This window comes from Trichechus manatus, unplaced genomic scaffold (assembly GCF_000243295.1).
Source record: "Trichechus manatus latirostris isolate Lorelei unplaced genomic scaffold, TriManLat1.0 scaffold00068, whole genome shotgun sequence".
Classification (NCBI taxonomy): domain Eukaryota; kingdom Metazoa; phylum Chordata; class Mammalia; order Sirenia; family Trichechidae; genus Trichechus; species Trichechus manatus.
In genome coordinates, this window is record NW_004444004.1 from 7,262,420 (window position 1) to 7,271,839 (window position 9,420).

Here is a 9,420-nt window from a genome sequence, read left to right on the forward strand (position 1 = left end):
AGGATACAACCCTGATGCACACCTTTCCTGACTTTAAACAACGCAGTATCCCCTTGTTCTGTTCGAACAACTGCCTCTTGGTCTATGTACAGGTTCCCCATGAGCACAATTAAGTGTTCTGGAATTCTCATTCTTTGCAATGTTATCCATAATTTATTAATGAGCTACATGGTTGAATGTCTTTACATAGTTAATAAAACACAGGTAAACATCTTTCTGGTATTCTCTGCTTTTAGAGTCACTGTACCAAAAAGAATTAGTTGACTTTCAACCATTTCAGGAGGTAGCATATGATCAGGAACCGATGGTACTGAAGGAAGCAATCCAAGCTGCACTGAAGGCATTGGCAAAAAACAAGGCTTCAGGAATTGATGGAACACCGATGGAGATGTTTCAGCAAAAGGATTCAGCACTGGAAGTGCTCACTAGTCTATGCCAAGAAATTTGGAAGCCAGCTACATGGCCAACCGACTGGAAGAGATCCATATTTATGCTTATTCCCAAGAAAGGTGATCCAACTGAATGTCGAAAATATTGAACAATATCATTAATATCACATGCAAGTAAAATTTTGCTGAAAATAATTCAACAGCAAATGCAGCAGTATATCATCAGGGAACTGCCAGAAATTCAAGATAATTCAGAAGAGGACCTGGAAAGAGGGATATCATTGCTGATGTCAGATGGATCTTGGTACAGATAGAGTGATGAATAAAATAGTTATGACTCCTGTTCTATAGGAGTATATTGTGGTGTAAGAGACTGACGATAAACAAATACAAAAATAAGTATTTAGGTGCTATGAGAGAAATATGAAAAAAAAAAAAACCTACTTTAGATTACAGGACCATGGCAGGCACCCTGAGGAAGTAACATTTAAGCTGAAACCTGATGAAGAATGGGGGGAGGTTGTTTCTGGCATAGGCACGGTATATGCAAGGGATCTAAGGTGGCCAAGTGCGTGGCATATCCAAGGAATGAAGAACAACTGTGGCTGACGCGAAGTGAGTGAAGGGAGAGAAGTCTGAAATGAGGCTGGATCATAGGCAAAGATTAGATCATGCAGGGACTTGCAGAGTCACATCAAGAAGTCTGCGTATTCAGAATAAATTAGAAACCACTGAAGAGTTAAAAACAGAGGGACATAATCCAATCTATATATTGAGGGCCACTCAGGTTGCTCTATGCAGAATTGAAGACAGAGTCCAGAAGGAAAGTAGGGAGACCAATGAGGATGCTTTGCAGTAGTCCAGGTGGTGACATTGTAAGTGCAGAAGAAGAGGAGGTATGTTATAGATATAATCTGTAAGTACAATAAACTGAACTTGGTAGTGGAATGAATGTGGGGGAGGGGCAGGAGGAGAAGAAGGGAGGTATTTCTGGCTTGAGCAACTGGGTAGACGGTGGTTTTAACTGTGATGTGGAAGATTTGTGTCAGGAGTATGTTTATTAAGGATGGTCAAGAATTTAGCTTGAAACATATTAAGAGTAAGATGCCTGTGAGACATCCAAATCACTTCAAATTCCCACTTCCTCCATGAGACTTGATGATTTAATCAATCACTCAGGCTAAGACTTAGTTGTAGTTATGTAACAGAAATCTCTCCCCCAGAAGATGGGTTTTCCTTTTTTCACAACCATCTCAGGCAATGCTGGTTTTATTAGTAATAGAAATATGTATTCGTATCACGTGTTCATTGTAAAATATGCAGTGCTATGTACTCCAAGCTCCTACAGGGATCTTTAGATACATTAGATTGCAACTCATTTTCAAACCAACCCTATGAGGCTGGAAGTACAGTATGATTCCCATTTGAAATGAAGGTGAGGTTCAGAGAAGTCAAAAGTTTTGCCCAAGTTTATACATGCTATGTGGCAATGACATGTTTGAAAGGGATGAAAGTATTAAAGTTATTATCCATAGTCCTCCCACCTTACTTATTTTTTAAAGGGATTTTTTTTTGTGTGCTTTTATAGCGACTAGCCTTTATGATGTGGATCCAAGAAACAAGTGGAGAGGAGAACTGAAGATAAATTTGTTTATAGAAAAGAGAAAGGGGATATAAGGAAAAAAGAGAAGAGATCCAGAAAGTAAAAGATAAGGGCAGGAATAGAACAAGGGAGTGAAGAGTGAAGATAGCTACATCGACAGATGAGAGAGAGAGAAAGAATGAGAGCAATTTATTTGAGGAGAGAGAGAAGAGTGACTGGACATGGAACTGTGGAAGACAGATGGGTAAAGCAAGTTTTTTGAAATGTAACTGATTTATTGAACAAGCTGAACTGTGTAAATTTCAAGAAAAAAATAATTTTTTTCTCTGTTGGAGATATGAGGACACTCCAAGTTTTCCCACCCGAATTTGGAATCTATTAAAATATTTATAGATACAAGTAAGATAGAGATGAAAAGTATAATCTCTGTAAGAGGTAAAGGTGATATTGGATAATGTGGCTTATTTCTGTGTGTAAGAAATCTTTCTTACATCATATTCCATTATTAGGCAAAATTATCATAGTGGTTAAGAGTTTGGCAGCTAACCAAAAGGTCGGCAGTTCAAATCCACCAGGCACTCCTTGGAAACCCTGTGGGGCAATTCTACTCTGTTATGCAGGGTCACTATGAGTCAGAATTGACTCTATGGCAAGGGGGATTCTCCCAGCCACAGGAAGCACTGAAGAACCTCAAGGCATCAATGTAGGGGATCTGGCATCTGGCCCCTGCTACATGAAAGAAAACATAAAATGTGGGAAGAAGCATTCCTCTCCTAATATGAAGCTCTGCCCCTGCAACCCCATTCTGTGTTGAATAGTTCTTTCTCACTCCTTGTATGACATTGCAGGCAGATCTCATAGCTTTTCTGGTGATTCTTGAATAACAGAAGTCCAGTTCATTTGAGTCTCATAATCATATAACTGCAAATTCTCCCTAACTGTGAACTGCTTCAGGTGGAGACACTTGTACATGGAAAGAAGAAAGGCAGTGGTGTGGTTGTATTCTTCATTATTTCCTTGCTTTGTTTTTATTCCTACAAACTTTGTATACCCTGGTTGTAGCAGATTACAAATTATGATTCTTTGAGGGGCACGCATGGGTTTTTTAGCAAGCTTCATTACTGGGGTTCTCTCACCAGCAGTTGCTTTGCAATGGTCCCCTCTCAGACAGTAGTTTCTACTAGCTCACCACTCTCTTTTAGTACTTCATCTCTTCAGATTGGTTAGAGTCACTACCAAAAGAATTCAGACTGGCTTTCTACTGCTCTGTCCAGTTGGACACATGGAAAAGTCACAAATTTTTTGATACTCCAAACTGTGGACATGCAGGTCTTTTACACTGTAGACTAGTCTCTTTGTTCGGCTCCTAGCCAAAGAAAGATGCAGCCACAGACTCTTGCTTTTAGATTTCTCCAATGAGAGTAACATACTCATCCCTATATTGTAGCCCACTTTGCTTGTCCTGAGATGGGGAAACAAACATACATCTCTCCAAAGAATCTTCATTATCAACCTTTTCCATTTCTTAGTACGTTTTTAACTTTCTCGTATATTGCCTGGAAGTAGGCAATGAGCAGAACCACCACTTTGGTCCTAACCTTTGCAAGTTCTAAGGAGCCCTGGTGGCACAGTGGTTAAATTGCTTGGCTGCTAATCGAAAGGTTGGTGGTTTGAACCTACCAGCTGTTCTGTAGAAGAAAGATGTGACAATCTGCTTCTGTAAAGATTTACAGCCTTGGAAGCCCTGTGGGGCAGTTCAACTCTGTCCTATAGTGTTGCTATGAGTCGGAATTGACTAGACGGCAATAGTTTTTTTTGTTTGTTGTTTGTTTTTCTGCAGGTTCTACACAGATGATCTTGCAACTTGCTTTAAAATGTGGAACTGGTTTGCACTTATTTTTCTTGGCCTTTGGAATCTCTACCAGAACTCCAAGAAAATACAAAATACCATATATAACTGTTAGAAAAGTATTGCACTTTTATATACTATAAACTCCAATTTTGCTATCTCTTCAAGAAATTAAAGTACAAAAGTGCAGTTTTACTTCAGTTACATCTGTTCATCTCCATTTCCTCCATTCAGCCTCTACTAAGTTTTGCTATGGACTATGGATAGTAAGAAAATAAGGATTTATGTTCTAAGACATTGTCATGGATTGAATTATGTCCCCCCAAAAATGTGTTTGTCAGTTTGGCTGGGTCATGATTCCTGGTATAGTGTGATTTTCCTGTATGTTGTAAATCCTACCTCTATGATGTTAATGAAGGAGGATGGGTAGCAGTTATATTAGTGAGGCAAGACTCAATCTACAAGATTGGATTGTGTCCTGAGGCAGTCTCTTGAGATATAAAAGAGAGAAGTGAGCAGAGAGACATGGGGACTTCATACCACCCCGAAAGCAGTGCCAGGATCAAAGAGTGTCCTTTGGACCCCGGGTCTCTGTGCAGAGAAGCTCCTAGTCCGGGGGAACATTGATGAGAAGGCCAACAGAGAGAGAAAGCCTTCCCCTGGAGCTGACACCCTGAATTTAGACTTCTAGCCTCCTTTACTGTAAGGAAATAAACTTCTCTTTGTTAAAACCATTCACTTGTGGTGTTTCTGTTATAGCAGCACTAGATAACTAAGACGGACATATATTGCATCTAAGAATGCAATTTTACTTGGAAAATGCTATTACACAAATAAATACATATACATATTTATTTATACATATTTATAAATATAAACATATTTATACATAAAGAAAATTATTGCTTCAATTATAAGTGTTTAAAACTGATTTGAAGATAAGGTGTTATCCTAATTTTTTTGGTGGACTGATACAATATTCTTGTTTAACTTAATATTTACCTGTGACTTTTGATATTGGGGACCTAAGAAGAGACTTGGGGTTGAAATGACTCAACTACGAATATCATGAAGGATCTACATCATGTATATAATCTGAAGCAAACCAACACTAGCATAGACTGGATCTCTGATATTGTCAATAGATGCTTCAAGCCACCTATATAAGACCAGGTATTTTTTACAGAGGTTACTGAGTGGAATCAATTGCAGAATAACTAGGCATGGTATGGAGAGTTGGGGTCAATAAAATGAGAGACAGAGCGTGAGAGAGAGAAATAGCCTACATACAATGAATCTATAAATCACACATGATAAAAATAATATTAATAATAAAAGCTCACATAAATACAGTTAGAGGATGAATTTGTTTCAGATAAAATAAAAATAATAATCAGAAAAAGACTTAGATGTAGTTAGGATCTTCAAACAAATGAAGAAATAACTTCCTTAAAGAAAATTATATATATATATATGAGTTAAATATAAATAGAAAGAGATAAAAAGGATAAAATTAGAAATCTTAGAACTGAAAAATATTCTGGAACTAGAAATTCAGTAGACAAGATAAATTCTAACTGTATGCAAATGACGAGGGAATCTATGAAATAGAAGATATTGCCAAGGAATTCATTCAGAATACAGCATATGATATAGATACAAAAATGATAAAGAAAAGTTAATAGGAACAGAAGATAGAGAGGCAAGTTCCATCATAAGTCTAATAGATTTGAAAATAAAAGAAGACAGGTGTCTTAGGGGTCTCAAGAAAAACAGAAAAGAAACTTGCTTAACATTAAGGATCCAGGGAAAACTTTAAAGATTACCATACACAGAAGACAAATTACTTGCAGAAGAACAATGATTTAGCAGCTGGATTTCATATCAGTAAGAAAAGATGCTAGAAGGCCATGGTATAATAAATTCAATCCAATTATCATTCAAGCCACCACCTGTCAGTTTGTCACACTGTGGTAGCTTTCATGTTGCTGTGATACTGGAAGCTTTGCCACCGGTATTTCAAATACCAGTGGGGTCACGATTGGTGGACAGATTTCAGCAGAACTTCCAGATTAAGACAGACTAGGAAGAAGGGCTCAGCAGTCTATTTCTGAAAAAAATTAGCCGGTGAAAACCTTATGAATAGAGGTGAGGCCATGGTGGCGGAGTAGTCAGACACTTCTGGTGGACCTTCTTAAAACAAAGACCAGAAAAAACAAGTTAACCAATTATATATGACAATCTAGGAGCCCTAAAAGTCTAGGGCAAAGTTGAGGAATGGGACTGAGTGGGAAGCAGAGGGGGAGAGGGTTCAGAAGCAGTGAGGAGTTGCCAGACCTGACCCGGCAAGAGCCTGAGCCATTCAGGCATGATCAGCTCATGGGTGAGAGGTATGGCAGGCAAGCAGCCGTGCTCGGGAGGCGTGTTTTCCACAGTGGGAGACACCCAAGGCCAGAAAGTCTACTTGGCCACCAAGAACCAGTAAGAAGCAGCCCTGGATCAGCAAAAGATAAGTACTTGCGTACTGCCTACCACGTGGATAAAAAACATCCCCCTTAGAGAAAAACCTCTCTCAAATTTACCTCCCTGCTCTCTGCTCTGCACTGGGTCCTGGACTGCCTCAGCAACTGCCGAGTCCGCTGGGCCAGAAGTAGGATCCGTCACAAGCCCTGAGCCATTCTGCCGACCTTGGAGAGTGAACAATTTAACAAACAGGGAAAAACTAAACTGCCAAATCCTCTAAGCCAGGAACCCAGCGTAGGCACAGCTCCTTTGCCTAAGCACAGGCATAAGGGATCCACGGACTTTTCATGTCTTTCCCCTTGCAGAGACTTGAGTGGGCCCATTTCAACAGCGTAGGCCCTCATTACCGCAGTACAACAGGGTATATACCTGAAGTCTAACTTCAACTGTTTCACCTGTGCAGTGGCAGGTTCATGATATTTGACACTGCTCTGCCCACTAAGCAGGATCTTCACCTACCCACATCAGGGGCCTGAGGACTGGAGGTTCCACCCACGCCACCTAGCCACCTGCGATAGGGGCCCAAGAATAAGAGATGCCCCCCAGTCCTTACAGCCAACAACATTGGGTGCTCATAGTCCGGCTGCAAAACCCACCCACCTATGTGCTCTAGGAAACAGGGACACACCTTCCTCCTGAACACTCAGGGGTGAAGCTCAGCCCCCTGCTTTGCTCAGACTGTGTCCTCCTGCTGCAGCTAGATGCCTGTGCCTACACCTATCACCCATGCCTGTCTAGGACAGTAGGTGAGAGCCTACACCACACAGTTGGTGTCTACCTACCCAAACTCCTGAGCTGAATCCATACAGGAGGAGTGGGTAGACTCCTGAACTCACATAACTGGTAACAGATCTAACCACACGGTGACAGGTCATTAGAGCTTCAAAGGTACTGATAATCAAACTAGCTCATACAAGCAGCCTATTTGGACATATCAAAACAAAACGGGAAGCTAGTACACAGCAAGCAAACATAAAATAAATAAATATAATAACTTATTGATGGTTCAGAGACAACAGTCAATAAACCAAATCACATAAAGAGGCAATCCATGATGGCTTCAGCAAGCTCCCAAAATAAAGAATCTAGAGGCAGAAGACAAAAGATTAATATACAGAAGTCTTCAAGAAATTAGGAAGGAAATTAAGCAAAACGCAGAACACACAAGAGAGGAAATTAAAAAGATTAGAGAAGAGCATAATGACAAATTTAACAGGTTGCAAGAATCCATAGCGAGACAGCAATCAGAAATCCAGAAGATTAACAATAAAATTTCAGAATTAGAAAACTCAATAGAAAGTCATAGGAGAAGAACTGAGGCAATGGAAGTCAGAATTAGTGAGATTGAAGATAAAGCACTTGACACCAACTTCTTTGAGGAAAAATCAGATAAAAGGATTTAAAAAAATGAAGAAACCCTAAGAATTATGTGGGGCACTATCAAGAGGAATAACCTATGAGTGATTGGAGTACCAGAACGGGGGGGATAACAGAAAATACATAGAGAATTGTTGAAGATTTGTTGGTAGAAAACTTCCCTGATATCGCGAAAGATGACAATCTATCTATCAAAGATGTTCATCCACCCCACATAAGCTAGATCTCAAAAGAAAGTCACCAAGACATATTATAATTAAACTTGTCAAAACCAAAGATAAACGGAGAATTTTAAGAGTGGCTAACAATAAACAAAAAGTCTTCTACAAAGTAGAGTCAATAAGAATAAGCTCGGACTACTCAGCAGAAACCATGCTGGCAAGAAGGAAATGGGACGACATATATAAATCCTTGAAGGAAAACAACTGCCAGCCAAGAATTACATATCCAGCAAAACTGTCTCTCAAATATGATGGCGAAATTAGGGCATTTCCAGATAAACAGAAGTTGAGGGAATTTGCAAAAACCAAACCAAAATTACATGAAATACTAAAGGGAGTCCTCCAGTTAGAAAATCAGTAACATCAGATAACCCAAGACTAGAACACAGGACAGAGCAACCAGATATCAACCCAGATAGGGAAGTCACAAAAGTAAATCAAAGCGAAAACACTAAAAATAGGGAAACAGATGTCAATATGTAAAAGATGACAACATTAAAACAAAAAAGCTGGACTTAAAAAATGTAAACATAGATTTTTCATATGGAAAGGAAGCCAAGGCAATATAAAGAAATAAAAGACTGGTATAAACTTAGAAAAATAGGGATAAATATTAAGGTAACCACAAAAGAAACTAACAATCCTCAAAGTCAAAATAAAAAACTAGAAAATATAGACTAAGCAAACACAAAATCATAAACAATGAAAAAGATGAAAAGAAAATACATAAAGAAAAACAACTCAGCACAGAAAATTAAGTGGAACAAAGAATCTGTGAACAGCACACAAAAAAAGACATCAAAATCACAGCACTAAACCCATACCTATCGATAATTACACTGAATGTAAATGGACTAAATGCACCAATAAAGAGACAGAGAGTGGGAGATTGGATAAAAAAACACGATCCGTCTATATGCTGCAGACAAGAGACACACCTTAAACTTAAAGACACAAACAAACTAAAACTCAAAGGATGGAAAAAATATATATCAAGCAAATAACACTCAAAAAAGAGAAGAAGTGGCAATATTAATCTCTGACAAAATAGACTTTAAATTATAATCCACCACATATGATAAGGAAGGACAGTATATAATGATTAAATGGTCAATACACCAGGAGGACATAACTATAATAAATATTTACGAACCCAATGACAGGGCTCCAAAATACATAAAACAAACTAACAGCACTGAAAAGAGAGATAGACAGCTCCACAATAATAGTAGACTTCAACACACCACTTTCGGTGAAGGAAAGAACATCTAGACAGAAGCTTAACAAAGCTACGGAAGAGCTAAGTGCTACAATCAACCAACTTGATCTCATAGACATATACTGAATATTGCACCTAACAGCAGCCAAGTATACTTTCTTTCCCAATGCACCTGGAACGTTCTCCAGAATAGACCACATATTAGGCCATAAAGCAAGCCTTAACAAAATCCAAAACAT